Here is a 15550-nt window from a genome sequence, read left to right as displayed (position 1 = left end):
CTCTCTATAAATCACCATCAGATCTGTGATTTCTGACATAGCACTTTACAGAAATGGAGAAGGCTGTTGAAAGGCAGATGCATGCATACACAAAATCAGTATATTAAAAGGTAAAAGACCCATTTGACAGATAGTGAGCATGAGAAAATGAAAAGCAAATGGGATGCTAAAATATTTTATGCTACATACTCATCACAGAGAAAGGGAGTTGTGTTTTTAATGAGCAAAGATGTATCATTTCACTTACTGAGCCTTCCAGCTGATGATAAAGAGACTTGCTTTAGAGCAGCAGGATTAAACAAGGTGCAGATATGGGTTATAAATTGCTATGTACCAAATGTGAACAGATTGCCCTTAAATGTCATTCTTATGTAAATAAATCAATCCTAGTTGAAAAGAACAGCATGGGAGGAGGTGAAAGAAAAAGCAGTGTACCTGCCTCCCCTTATGCTTCATAAAGGATCCAGCTTTACTAAGAGATCAGCTCCAGGCTTTATTCACCAGTGAGGTTTATTCATAAGGCCTCAGCATGTGCATCATCCCTTTGTGGTGCTGAGGGAAGCTGGACAACAGCAGACTCTGCTAAAGCCTGGCGTGGGCCATGCAAAGCTTCTTTAGCCTCCTGCAGCTGGGCTTGGAGGTACCCTGGCCCCCTCGAGCCCCCAGGAGGAACAACTTCTGTCTTACCCCACAAGCATTCACAGCTCAGCCTTTGCCCTGCCTTAGAACCCCAGCAATCCCTTCAGCCCTTGACATGAGTGAGGCACCAAACCCTGCAGGCTTCAAATCATGAAGACCTTTTCTTCTGTGGGGCTCTTCACCTAACTCATGAGAATTCAGCACTACTGAAGGAAGCAAGAAACAAGACAGTGGCAGCCTGAAGACCCAGAAAGTGATGAAAGCAGATTATCCTCTCGTTGTTTCCATTGTCTGAAATGCAGATCCTGCCTTGTGACCAGCCCACAGCAGGTCTGCTGCAGTGGGAGAGCTGACATGAGGAAATGCTAGCCCCAAAAGGCTGCAGAGAAACACTGAAGTGATAGCAGAAACTCAGCCTTGAAGAAATGAGATTTGCAACAAGGCAGCTTCCCCCCACAGCCTTTGTGCCCCCTTTGAGGAGGTAAAGAGGAGTAAGGAGTGCACACTGCCCACCTGAGGTCTCACATCTGCTGGGTACTGCACCACCATGAGGGACCACAGCTGCCAGTCCATGGATCAAAACGGCTGGGAAATCTCTGTTCAAGGCACTGCTAGGAGCAGGGAGCACCGCCAGGAGTCAGCTGCAAAAGACAGAGAGGGATTGCTAGAACAAGGAAAGACACTGCAGGGAAAGAAGGTGGCCTCTCCTCAGCATCCCTCCCAGCACACATTTGGAGGGCAGGGGAGTAAGAGGATGAGGCTAGTCCAGGATCACTCTTTTTGAGCAAAATACAAAAGGAATTGCAAAGGACTAAGAAATTTAGAGAGTAGGTGCCAGAAAAACCTAATGCATCCAGAGATCAGGAAGGCACAGAGCCTCAATGTTTTATCCAGGTATTCTAATGCTTACTATGTTTCATTAAAATAAGCTACTGTATAAAAGGAGGATTAGAGGGCAGTAAAAGCATACCTATCTTTAAAATTGGCATTAGTGATGATCCTGGGAATTACAGACCAATGAGTCTTACTCTAAACCAGGCAAATTAGCTGAAAAGATAATTAAAACTCAAAGAATAAAACATCTAGATGACAGTGGTGATATAACAGGACCAAACCAACTCTGCTTCAGCAAAAGTATTCATGCCTCACACAACTTCTAGAATGCTTTGTGCATGTCAGCAAAACGGCAGATAAAGGAAAAGTGAGGTGGTTTATTTGGACTGTCAAAAACCCTCCATCTACACTCCTCAAGCTGACTGGCACTATTTGAAAGAAAAGCAGTCAAAAGCAAGATGTAAGCAGCTATTGAAGATCAAAAACAGGTTCAAAGAACTGCTAAAACACAATCAGTGGTCAATCTGGTGAGTGATTTCACGGGTAGCAGCAGCTGTATGGGCAATAGAATTAATAAATGATCACAGCCCAAGGAGTCTTTAGCATTCTCCTCCTCCCTTTGTGTAGCTCTATTACAAGAGCACCTCTGCCACCTCTTCAAGATCACACAAAAGTGTCTGTGTTCTCCTGTCCTGGAGGAAACCATGGAAAGCCAGTTGAGCCTGTGTTATCAGTCTACTTTCTTCCATAAATGTTATGCTACTCAAAGGACAGGAAAAGGGGGAGTCTCAAATCCTCACTTCCTGATGGCATACCATTTCCTGAGCATCTCAGCTTGTCTCATCCCTCTATAGATTTTCAAACCACATGATTACAGAAAGAGAAGCTGGAAGTTGCGTTTGCTAAGCATTTTAAAAGCCCAGATAAAAGGAAATTCAACAACAACCAAACAAAGTACTTGCAGCAACATAACTTTGAAGCCAACTCATTTTGGAGCTGCCTCTTGCCTTGTGATGTGTTAGGGGGACCACAGCTGGGATGGTGCAGGGGTCTTAATGACACTCACAAGTGGAGCACAGCAAGCAGCACTGACAGGAATCATCTTTCCTTGCCAGATGTGGTACCCCAAAGGGTGTCCACAAGCAAGTGCCCTCTGGGCTGTGTGTTGTCAAGGTCAACACAGCATTTGGGTGCATAAAGAATGAAATACAAACAAAAAACTGGTAGACACATACTTGCTCTGTTGGTGGAACCTGGTACTAAAAATACCAAGGTTGTTGGCTCAATCCCCATATGAGCTATTCACTTAAAAGTTGAACTTGATGATCCTCGTGGAATTTGGGATTAGTTCCAACTCAGAATATTCTGTGATTCTGCGATAATGGCCTGTGCCTGCTCTGCCGCTGTGTCACCCAAGTGCCGCCCTATTTGACTCTGGGATTGAAGCAGGGACACACGAGGGTGAGTCCCATCTTCTGGCTTTGTCTATGACAGCTCTGCAAAATGACACAGTAGGAAACAGAGAGCGTAGCAAAAACGATTAGAAGACAGTAGAGCCTTCTGATGGGGAGAGATAGGGAGATTGAGGTGGTGTCATATAGAAAGAAGATGAATGCAAGGGATGGGAAAAATAGGTAGAAAATAACCCCCAGACAGGCATAAGTACATCGTTCCCTCATATAGACTGCCCAATAATACCAGAAGAGAGGACATGCAATTAGAATGAAAGGCAATGAATTTTGAACTGATAAAAGGAAAAACTATTTTTAGACAATGAATACTTAACCTGTAAAGTTCACTGCCATGTGATTTTACCGAGGATGGAGGCTTAGCAGCATTCAGAAGAGAAAAAGCCATTGATATGAATAATGAAAATATTCACCGTTACACTTGACAGAATAAAATCTCTCTGGAAAGAATTTTAACTCCTCCAGGCCCAGTGAGAACCTCTGCTGCTTGACTAGGAGGGAAAAGGGGAGATGTCTCCTGGGCATGTTTTCTGTTCTAAATTGTGGAAGTTCATCACAGTGACTGCCACCTTCTCTAAAACTCTCAGTGCTGGGAAGAGAGACAGGACTGAAACGAGCCAGAGAGAGACACCAAAGATGCTCTTGTATGATAATTCCAGCAGTCTGGTAGAAGGGATTTTAGTTGCTTTTCATTTCCATCCCTGCATTGTTCAACCATCTGCCAGTTCCCAAGGCCAAAGAAGCAGCTTAATATCTCTGTAGGAAAGGAGAATTCAGCCTACTTTCTGCATTCTGCCAGATGAGACTATTGTTTTAGCTCTTGCAAATCCAGCCAAAGTATCTCTCCTTGGCAGAAGAGTTGGCTGGTTTTCAGCTAATCATCTTGACATCACCCATAACTTCAGTATTTTCATAGAAAGACCAGTTATAAAATAATTATGCCTACCTGAAGCTGGAGAGTAAATACTTAGGTGCTAGTTTTTCTTTAAGGGATTTACAGAGGAGACTGGCCTTGTCTCAGTGCCATTTTACATTCAGTATTTACCCCTCACTCAGAAGAGCTCAGCTTCACTTACTACTGGTCACTGAGATCAGCACTGATGGCTCCCCTCGAAGCATGTTGCATTATCCCTTCTTCCCAAAAGATGAAATTGTGGCAGAGGAATGTGGTTTGCCATCTGTCCCAAGGAGAAAACTTTCATTCTGTGGCCACCTTCCCCTGCCTAGGAGTGATCACATTAACTCTTCTCTCTGTGGACTATCTTCATCCCAAGACTACAAAAGATTTCATTAAGATTGCATCAGCAACCCAACACACCAAGGAAGCAGATAGGTGAATACCATCTCCATTTGGACTTGAAAAATTAACATGTGAATTAAGCAGCCTGTGTGAGCACAAAATGCAAACACTTAAAACATCCCTGCAGGGCCTATAAGGCACAATTATTGCTCGGTGAGTGGCTAAGAGCATTGCAATACATCAACCAGGCAACCCTCCAGCTGCCTGCTTCCCCTTGCTAGGCCTGCTCAGAGCATGCTGCCAGAGCCAGCCACTGTGCAGGCACAGCTGGGGAACCTCTGCTGCTGCTGTGCCTGAAATGCCTTAGCTCAGCTCAGCGGGTACGGGCACAGCCAAGACATGGCAAGCCCACATCTGGCTTCTTCTTCTCTCCCCAGAGAAGGCCTGGGGAATGACATCAGCCTTGGTGTTCAGCTAGGCATCTCCTGTTGGGATTTGGGCTTGATCATCCCAAGCACACCACGAGGAGCTGAACCCATTTCCCTTTTGGGTCAAGAACTCTAAGAAACATCCTGAAACTGGCTCAGTGTCACCAAAGCCCATCTAGCCACCAGGAGCCTATCCAATTTTCTCCTGAACATAAGTATAGTTTAAGCACACACAACATCCTGTGGCAAGGGCTTCTACTGCTTACCTGCACAATGTGTGAACACATGGTTTCTCTTTGAACCTCCTAGTTGTCAGCACAGCTTGATGAGCTCCTGGATCTTGCATTGGACAAGTGATAAATGAAAAGCTGGTGAGAGGACAGGCTGCATTTCAGGCAGTGTTTCCTGCCCTCAAGGGAGGGTTGCAGAGGCTGAAGTGGATGCACGAGTCCTAAAAGAAGGCTATGTTAGCTGTGACTTTCTCTCTCCCTATCAGAAAGTCAAGGTGCCTAATGCAGGGCTCTGTGAGTCCAGGAGAGGTGCCAGTCAGCTTCTCCTTGCAGGTCCAGGTGAGTGGCAGATGCTTGCTTACTCTCATGCACCATGCACAACTGCACTCAGTAGCTCTTGCTCCCAGGTATTTTTGAGGGATACCCCAAGTCACATCTCACAGCTACCCCCAGGGAATAAATCAAATCTATGTGATACTAGGGGGAAAAATAGGAAATAACTGAGAGCAGAATGCACAGCAAATAGTAAGCAACTGTTTGTGATGGAGTGCTACTAAAATACTGGAAGCGATGCTGAACTTAGCATCAAAGAACAGTACAGTCTATACCAGGCATGAGGAATAGTCTGGAACCCATGGGGGTTGTGATAAATTTTCCCCCAGGAAATTATTAATCTGTCTGAAGAAAAAGGAAGAAAGAGATAAAAAAGTTCTTCCTATGGAGGATAAAGTGGATTTTTATTACCCATGCAGCAAGGTATCAGGACTGTTTTTGTGAATTACTTTAGGTGATTATACACATGGCTAAGTAGGATGAAGTCAGAAGATGGTTGATCGTCTTCTGGGAAGACATGAATTAAAGGGATTTTAGAAGATGAATAAAGAACTCCAGATAAGGCTGTAATGGATCAGAGGATACTGCAGCCATGCTGTTGCTACATTAGGGTAAGAGCTGCCTGGGGGAGGCTTTTCAGCAGCAATTAACCCATAGTCAGTCAACCTTTTTCAAACTGTAGCAAAGGCATGGTGTCAGTGAACTGCTTACAGATTGTGCCTGTCAGACCTTGAAATGCCTGTTCTTCACTTTCTTGTGTAGCCCCAGACAAAGGCAACCAGCTGAAACCTCCAGAAAGCCTGTGATTTTTCTGCAGCAATGCTGAGAAAGAGCACGGCCTGCTCCTCTCCCTCCACCTTGCCTTGCAATTGATTTGGCAGTTCTTAAGGGCCCCAATCCCAAAGGCTGTTGGATTCTTTAGTGGACACAGCCAGGCAAGAGACAGCTCCTGGTTTCTGACACCTATACTTTACAGTCTAGGATGTGAAATAAGCTTGCCAAACTCATTTCACACAGTAGCTGCCATGCATTCACCAGGCCTTAATAACAATAATTGACAAATATTTTTCTAAGTAGAAAATACAGTCTTCCAAGAGAATCTCTTCTCACTTGAATAAAGTAGAGGACAGTGAGCCTTTTCCCTGGATGAAAAAATCACCTTTACTGAACTTAGATAAGACTGCAAAAAAGTAAAATAAATAACTTCCCATCTTCCTCCTGTGTTCAAAATCCCACTGTCCTTCATAGCAGAGTTTGTGCTACATCTTGAGCATACTGGAGCAGAACCCCTGGAGAACAGCTCCTGCAGAAGCAATGCTCATTAAAAAGGCAGGAGGGAAACACCAAGTCTGTCACTGCAGAGGCAAGAAAACCAAGAATAAAATGCTGGGAATATTTCTGCACAAATCATCCCAGCTGGCAGTGAGGAACAGAGCTCAGTGGAGAGGAGCGGGAGAGTGGACTTCAATGGCTAATGTGTGCAACTGTTTCCACAGCTGGACACAATAGAAGGGACCAGCATGAAGTTCTACAGCCTGTTTTATGCAGGTGGCATGAGCTACTGGCTTGCCAGGCCTAAAAATTACTGGCTGTGCCTGTAAAGCTCTGAAAGAACAATCTCCAATGTGACCACAAAAGAGTCATTGCCTGTGACCATCCACATGTCCCTCTCACACTCAGGCTGAAGCACAGGCTGAGTCAAACTCAAGCACACCCAACCCCACTAAAGAGCAGTGCCTGGTCACCTGGAGAATAAAGCCCTTCTCCCAGAACTCTTCTAATTGAAAGCACTCCTTTTTGTGTCTTTGATGGGTAGAACAAGGGAAATTTGACTGTTGCTTTTCTGCTGTTGAATGTGCTGAGTTTGCAGCCCAGTAAATAGAAGCATGTTGGCAAGTCATGATCTTCTTATGTGAAAAGCTTGCACAAACAAACTCTGGAGAGGCATCAGCTACCCAGTGACAGGGGGGCATCTTCACTTCCTCACTCCTCTTTTCTTCTTTGACCCTCAGCAGAAAAGATTCCAAAGCATTCTGGTAGGTACTCAGTTCAGCCTGCCTTTCAGCAGACAAAAGGTTTTCTCATTTCTGCTTCTGTCTTTCTGCCACAGCAAGGCAGACAGAGCTACTGCAGTTCAAGCTGAGAGGCAAACAGCAAGGGTCAGGATTTCCTGCAGTCCTGCAAGCTGCTTCTGCAAACCCTGCAATGGCTGCAGATTGACCTGTGCTGTCTGTCCTGTGTTCCCACATTGGCCTGCTCTGAGTGAACAGGGCTGGTTGTTTGACACACACACAGATACAGACCCCCCCTCGCACTGTGTCTCCAACCTCATTACCTGCTGCTTTGTGCTCTCCTGGGCTCACATAGGAAATGCCTTGTCCTTCTTCCTCAGTTTCCCCAGGTATAAAAAATTACATTTTTGTTGTGTTTTCCCAAGGAGTTGCAACCCGTTACTAATTAGTGCCTGCAAAATGCTTTCAAGCGCCTCAAAGGAAAGGTGCAAAAGAAGGACTAAATATCATTAACAGCTTTATTTTACACACAGCACAAAATTAATGAGGGGTTGGTTCCTCGTGAACTGCAACTACCATCCTGCTGAGTAAATTTTTCTTTCACGGCAGGTATTGTGCACATTGTGTTCCTGGAGCGCTCCCATATGGAATATTAACCTCTGAACTGAACTGCTACCAGCTCCTGGTGTCTGCTCTCTTACCAAGCCTGCTGATCTGCCGTGCTCAGCTTTTCCCTTCACTTCCCTGGAGGTGCCTGGGCTGCTGGTGACAGGAGATGGAGATAGAGGGGGAGAGTCAGGAGACATTTCAAAGGGGTGAGGTGTCTGCTTCCAGGCTCCTAATAAAGGGCACAGGAAAACAGAAATTAGCTAATACCAGTCTCTGAACTGAATTGTTCTGAGGGTTTCTCCAACAAGCTTATCCAGAGTGTTTCTGTTACCACTTTGCCATTGTCAGGGCTTTCAAATGACAGCCTGGGGTCCCTGCTGCTTTCAGGGCTCGCAGCCACTCAGGGACTGTGAGAGAAGTCATAAAAACACTGTTCTTGCTAATTTAAAAGTCAGGTCTCCTGTTGAGCATTTTTGAAGTTGGAAGGAGCATTGCCTCAATGCAGTTCATGGAATGGGTCTTTGCTGGTGTACCTGCTGCCTTCATATGTCAAACACATGTCTGGTGGGGAAAAAGCATTTCCCTCAGCAGAGACAAGGACACAGAAGGTTCCAACCAAACCCTAGGATCCTCCAGGCACCTGGCACTGGGTGTTAGGGACTCCTGCAGCCAGGCTCTGCAGCACCCTCTGTTCCACAGGGATCCTCTGCCCCTGTGCTGGGGAAGCACAGAGCCAAGGGGTTCACAGCCACTGATGTCCCTGTCCATCTTTCACCCTGCCATCAGGTCACCTGCATTCTCCACTACCCCCCACAGTCCCTCAGGACAGTCAGGGAAAAGCAGCCAGGCTCAGCACAGAGTTAAGGCTGCCAAAAGCTGGATTTTCCATCACACTCTCTTTCTTGCCCACACATTGGGTTACCAGTGGACCCAGAGCTCTTGGAAGAGGGTGAAGAAGTGTCATGGAACAGAGCAAACAAAGCTGTCAGCTGACAGGGCTGCCCAAAGTCAGGACAGCCTGCACATAAAGTGCTGCCTTCAGACACTCCGATGGGAAGTGTAGGAAATGCATGTGGGAAATTCCAGGAGAAATGGGATCTCTTCCCAGGCTCCTTGTCTCTAGTTCTCTAAAAGCTCTGCTGCTGGCAGAGACCTTTAGAGTCCAAAATGTGAAACAGGGGAACAGCATGTTTTTTCAGTGAGGGAACCACATGACCTCCATCTTCAAATTGCCCTGAATGGGAAGAAACTCACATCACAGAAGCAAAGTGGCAGAAGTGCTCTGGGACCTCACATTTCCCTGGTACTTCAACATCTTCAGCCCCAGCATGGGTCCTTCTTTAAAGGAATTTACATCAATCTTAATAGATCAGAGACTGGTGTTCCAGGCCAAGATCTCGACATGTTCCAGTAAGGTGCAGGTCAGTTTATCCACAAAGCCTTCAAAAGAGCATCTGCCAGCGCAAGTGAGGCATGGTGTTTGCTGGGCTGCATGTCAGCCAAGAGAAAGAACTCCCTTCTTGAGTTAAACTGCAGGGATGAACATATGTGGAAACCACCCAAGACCTGGGAGCAAAATGTGGCTAAGTCATGTTTGTCAGTCCTAGCAGCAGCTGGGACACAAAACAGCTTGGTCAGCCTACATTTCCTCTTTCCTGGTTGTGAAATCAAGGAACAGTGGAGTTCTTTTGTAAAGTTATCAAAAAGCATTCAAATCCCACCTGCATGTGCCACACACAGTTCAAATTCCAAATTAGAAAATAAACTTAGCAAAGAAAATGCAAATCTTGTGCTGTGGCCCCTTTCCCCCATGCCCTGGTCCCCCTTCTACGTGCCAGTGCCACATCCACAGCCAAGGCAATGGCTGTGAGACACAGCCTGGAGCAGCACAGACCAGCTGTATCTGGCCTCATCTCCACGTGCAAGCTGCCCAGGTTCAGAGCCATCAGAAGAGCAAGAAGGTGCCATATTTTTCCTGGGAGAGGAATCAGCCCAACCAGGACAGCTGCTTTATCCCTAATAAGTGAGGCTGGAGAATCAGTTTTCCAGCTGCTCTAACTGGAAAAGACAGATGACACTTAAAGCTTTTCTCAGGTCTGAGACACAAGCAGATAATGTCAGATGAAGGATGGGATGGAGAAAATGATGCTGATGTTTCACTTCTTTACATTCATCAGACAGACAGTCTGAGAGGAGAAGGTAATAAGGTTATTAGTCTGCTTCACACAGCTACAGCCTCTGCTTTGCCCAGAAGGAAAACGTCACAGCAAAGGTAAGTCCCTTTTCACTCCAGCATCCTGATGGTTGAAATGTCACCCTTGAAACAAGGCAGGAACACATCAAACTGTTCCTGAACCGCCTCCCAGCTGAGTTAAAAAGTCTCTTGGACTGTATCCACATTGGTCTGCCAGAGCAGCCTCCAGAACCAGCAACAAAAAGGATGCTCCTGCATTCCTCCAGCACAGCTTGTAGACAGGACTCCATCCAAACTTCAGACTGTGTTTAACCTGTATGCACCTGGTCAGAATTCCTGGGAGGAAATCCCATAATTGAACACACTTTGACTGGGCTAAAACATATACTGTCAACCTGGAACAAATGCTGAGAGGCTAGAATGGGTTCTCAGCAAGGGGACTGTATCTCATCCAGGTGGGAGTTCAGTTCCTGTTCCCATAGTCAGAACTGCTCAGGCCCAAGGGAGAGCAACATTGCCTAGCACAGCCCCCAGACAAGGGACAGGAAGACAACTGAAGCTTTGTGTTTCAGAAACACAGTCTTTGGGATTCACCCAGGACTAGTTTATCTCATCAGGGAAAGGGAAAACACGCAGCTCCCAGCACTGATTTCAGGAAGATGCCTGTCTAGGGTGTCCCAGCCTGCAATCTTGCTTGTTGAAGGGAGAGGGTTGAGGACATTCCTCCATGGGCTGCTTTGATGCTCCCACTTCAGGAGCCTCCAAAAGCTGAAGGGGGTGCAAAGCATGTCTAAATGGGGACACTATTGCATTGCCAGGAAAAGGAAGGAAGTGGGAGCCTGAGCCTCATGGAAACCCAGCCGTCTCTTCCTAGCAATTTTACAAGAATTGTCTTCATGCTGTGTAGGAACCACCCCTGCAGCAATTGACAGGGAGAATTTCAATCAGAAATACATCTCCTGTAAGGACTGCTTTGGGGGCCAAACAGAGAAAGCAACCTGCAATCTACTTCATATTGCTGAGCAATAATAGGACCAGGTGAGATGAAAAGCAGATAGAAAGAAAGTGAATAAGGCTCCAGTCACTGGGGAGAGTGGAAACAATCAGAACAGTGACTGCCACAATTCAGGATGATGCTGTTTCAACCAGCTCTGCACTAATCAGAGCCCCAGCTCTCTCCTCCAAATCTACCTCAAGACATTCAAACAGTAAGCAAACTTCTGACCACAGATTAGATTTAAAACCACTCTGTCTGCAGCTTATCTCAACAAATAAAAGACCAGGAGCTGGCCTGAGTGCATGACTCCACTCAGTTCTTCCTTCAAATGGCTTGTGCAGAGCTGCTTTCACTCTCCCTGGAGGATTAGCACCCAGCGTACTCACAACCTGATGGATAAGGTGATATCTGACCATTGCTCTGTGTAGTGCCTAAACCAGAGACACAAAAAGCTGGTCAGGCTGTTGCTGCCAGCTGATGAGGGGGGAAATGAAGGGAACATCTGCAGGGAAGAAGAGAAACAAGTGGGTCACCATGCACATCCCACCTCTTCTCACCACCTGGAAACAGCAAACCTCTGTATCCCCAGGCCCACCTTTTCTGGGCTGGCCTTGGCTCTGCCACTCACTCCTGCCTTCCTGCCAGGATTTGGCCAGCTCTGCCTTGTCACCTCCACCAGCTGTTTACACTACAGGGAACCTGGAGCTGCCTCTCAGCAGGTCAGCCAGGGGCAGCATCACCCAGCCAGCTCCACCCAGGCACGTTCCAAAAGCTGCCTGGCAGACAGACTCTTGCCCTGGAATGAAGCCCAAAGGACATTGCAGCCAATGCAGGGCAGCAAGACCTGATTTTCTCAGGCTGTCAAAGAAGAGGAAGCACTTTTTGGATGATCTCTGCACTAAATGGAAATATGATTTTATTCCCCAGATTCCTGCCCCAGTAGGTTCAAGGTTCAAAGGAACAACCTGGAGGGAATAAAAACCATAGCTAGGTTGAAGAAAGGCAGGAACATATCAGCTGAAGTAACATAGTAATGGCTTCTTAGTGCCCAGAAGGATTTCTGACCAAAACAGAAGAAACACAGTGCAACTTTAAGGACCAAAACAGAAGCATGAGGAGAGGAGCAGCATCCTGCTCTCCTCACTATGTGCTTTTCATTTTTTTCTTCCCCATCAGGCACAGCACTTGCCATGGGGTCCTCTTGAAGCCAGGGCACTGGCCAGATTGGACTTCCCATCTGCTGTAGAACCTCTGCTCTTCCTAAAGAGCTTTGGGAGGCCACAGACACCTCTTGGAAGGGAGCAAAGGGCACTGCAAAACTTCAGAAAGTTTTACATAACTGTGAAACCATTTCCTAGGAAGCTGTATTTGTGCCATCTTTTTATTTTTCAAGCCTGTTCCTGTTCTCTTTTTTTCCCCCCTCAGTAGCAGCAGCAGTGTACTTAGCCTGGTAAATAATGCATACTGCTCTCACTGCTATGCAGATAGACAAAGGCAGGTAGTGTATCAAAGAATAAAATTGTACAGCGAATTGCAGTGTAATAGCTGTAATTTAGTGCCCTGTGGGCGATCCGGAGATTCAGAAAGTATCAGAGACCCATGCTCAGTGCTGACTGACAAGGTGACTGGAGATACAGCACAGTGTTTGACCTTTGGATTGTTTCCAACCTAAGCAGAGCCATAAAAAATTCAGGAGACCATGCTGTCTTCCAGCAAAATGGTTTGTGGGGTGGATAAATAGATGGATTTTGTATGAACACACACACAGTATATTTATGTGGGTGCACAGAGATAATTAAAGAACCACTGATCAAGACCCAGACTACTTATATAACAGAAATGGCTGGGGAAGCTGAGGGTGTAGCACGGTTGTTTTTTATTGTCTGCTTGCAAGAACAAAAGCAAGTCTTCATTAGGGCGCCAGCTGGATCCCAGCTCAGGAAATCTCAATTGATTTCACATGCAGGCTAGCAGCTAATGATGTGTGCGTGTGTCTGTCTGTCTGATTTCAGCTCTTTGGTCATCTCAGACTTGGGGGCATTCAGATTTCTTTCCAGGTTCCCATTTCTGGAGCATTTGTCTCCACCAATCACCCAGTAAGTCATTTGAGAAAGCAGAAATGATAGCAGGAGAAATAATGCTATTTTCAGACTCCCTACTAGCCTCTTGATCACAGGCAGTGAGCCGCATGTTCCCTTGGAGCTCAGCAAAGACCTGGAAGGATCTAATCACCCTCTTTCTACCTAAACAAGACAAGAGCATGCAGGGATGCACAGGGCTGTCACCTCCCATTTGCAGACATCTTCGTGTAGGAGCAAACATCTCTATTCTCCCTCCTCAGGGAGCCCAAAGCACCCCCTGTCCTTACAAGCCTCTCGCCCCTTACCCAGGGAAAAAGAGAAGCAAAGGGTCAAGCCATGTTCGCCTAGGAGTACAGGGGCCTGGTGACCACCAGGATGAACAAGAAGGGCTTTGAAGCAGGAGGGTGCTGGGAAGGACAGTGCTTAGCATAAATATTAGGCACTTTCTTTTCAAAAAACATCTCACTGTCCAGAAAACCACAAGACACACAAGAGGACAAGTCCCTCACTGTCCCTGCAGATGAGGACGGACTCAGTCTGACTGCACAGCAAGGTGCATGAGCCAGGGAATACATTTACATGGCTGTCCTCTCTCATAACTACTGACAGCTCTGTTAGGATTGGCCACAGCACTCAGCAGCCTCTCTGCCACATGACAGGCCTGCAGAATATGGGAAGAGGTACAGATTTGGTTTCTCCTGCCTCTGTCAGCAAGACTACAGAATCCTTGAGCACTTCACTACTCTAACAGCACATGGAACCTTGTAGGACAAGGTCCCCATGGGATCTGAATAGAGAATATGGTACTTTTGACAAACAGCAGATATGATTCAGCTTTCTCATGCCTTTTACAGCACTGTCATCTGAAACCTGAGATCTTAATGCCCCTGGGACAAGGAGATGGGGGAATTCCACACATAAAATTGAGTTGAAAAGTCAAGGTGGGAACAGAAAAGGATTTGCCACCCATGCATTATCTCCTAACAGACAGGCAAGGAAGTGGAGCAGGTGAGAATGGGGTGACAAGGGAGGAATGGAGACACTGTGCACCAGATGACTGAGCTAGAAACCAGACACCCAGCACAGGACCACAAATGCAGTGTGTGAGCTCTGCACTACCACCAGGCCAATCTTGCCACCCTAAATCTCTGCAGCCTACTTGCCAAGTAAGTACTTTCTGGTTCCCTGAAGCCTATTCAAGGGTATAAATCTCCAAGAAAAGGCTCAGGTTCTGAACATAGTTGAGGGACCCCAAGTTAAAAAACACTGTTATAAAGCCAAGCCACCCAATTTTGAACTGGCAGGGGAGCTCAGGGGGTTCTCCTCAAGAGACTCTTCAACGTCCGTAAAGCACACCAGAAGCAAACTTGTCTGGGGTAACTGTGATGGCCACGTTTTCCCTCCCCAGATACTTGGCAAATGTTAGAAGCGAGGCACACTGTTTTACTCAGCCATGCCCTCATTCAGAAATACACAGCTCCCCACAACTTCCCAGGCAGCCAGCAGGACCCTGTACTGCCTCTGCATCACGCTGCCTGTCCCTGTGATGGATGCACCTCTGCTGGCTGCAGAATAAACTCAGGCACAGGGTTGTGGCCCCAATAACACAGCACTTCATAAAGCTGCTTGTGTCTCTCTCACTATTCTCAGATATTTATAATGGACCCATCCCCACAATATATCTGACCATTTCACACTTAAACAGATCTTTTTTTCTTGTAACTGCACTGTTATCCTTGCTCAATAGATAGAAACCATGCCTACACAATTTCTTAGATCCTCAAAATGATGCAGTGTGGTTTGGTGAGGACAGAAATACTTTCATAAAGCACAGAACAAAAATTACTGGGACAGGACCAAAAGAATGCCTCCAAACTGGTACCTGGCATAAGAACATCTGGGCTGCCATGTGGTGGGGTAATGGGCAGAGACTAAAGCAGAAGGCAATCTCCAATTTCAGTAATCCGTTTGGGCAAATCTGTACCTCTGTTTCCAGGTCTGCAGAGTGGGACACATCCACTCGACCCATGGAACTCTCTTAGATCACATCTCTAAAAGACATTGCTCCAGTTCTCCTGCTTCCTTCACATTAACGCACCACAATTTGGAGTTCAGTTTCATTCAGCATCAAAGCAAGATCTGTGATTACATGCTGTGCCTGGCTCTGTGAAAAGCAGGACTCCATCTGTTCCCACCACAATTACTGCACCGCATGGACAGACGTGATCTTGCATGAAGCACACAGCTCCTCAGAGCCCCTAATGTTTGACCGAGTTGTATATGACACAGGCTTTCATCCAAACAGAATCTATTGATGAGGGCAGGCATTAGCTTGAACTGCAGAATCCCTTCTTGGTCCAACTCTGCATTTCACTGATGCCAGTTTTGTCTCCGGTAGGTTGTTTTGATTAATTTCATTTAATTAATTCTATCATCTCAAGCTGTTCCCAGAATGTGTGTGAAGCCCATCAAGGTAGAAGCAGA

The sequence above is a fragment of the Passer montanus genome, unplaced genomic scaffold (genome assembly GCF_014805655.1).
Source record: "Passer montanus isolate IOZ18808 unplaced genomic scaffold, ASM1480565v1 scaffold12, whole genome shotgun sequence".
NCBI classification, from domain to species: domain Eukaryota; kingdom Metazoa; phylum Chordata; class Aves; order Passeriformes; family Passeridae; genus Passer; species Passer montanus.
The sequence above is the reverse complement of the archived record's forward strand: the minus strand, read 5'-3'. Positions refer to the sequence as shown.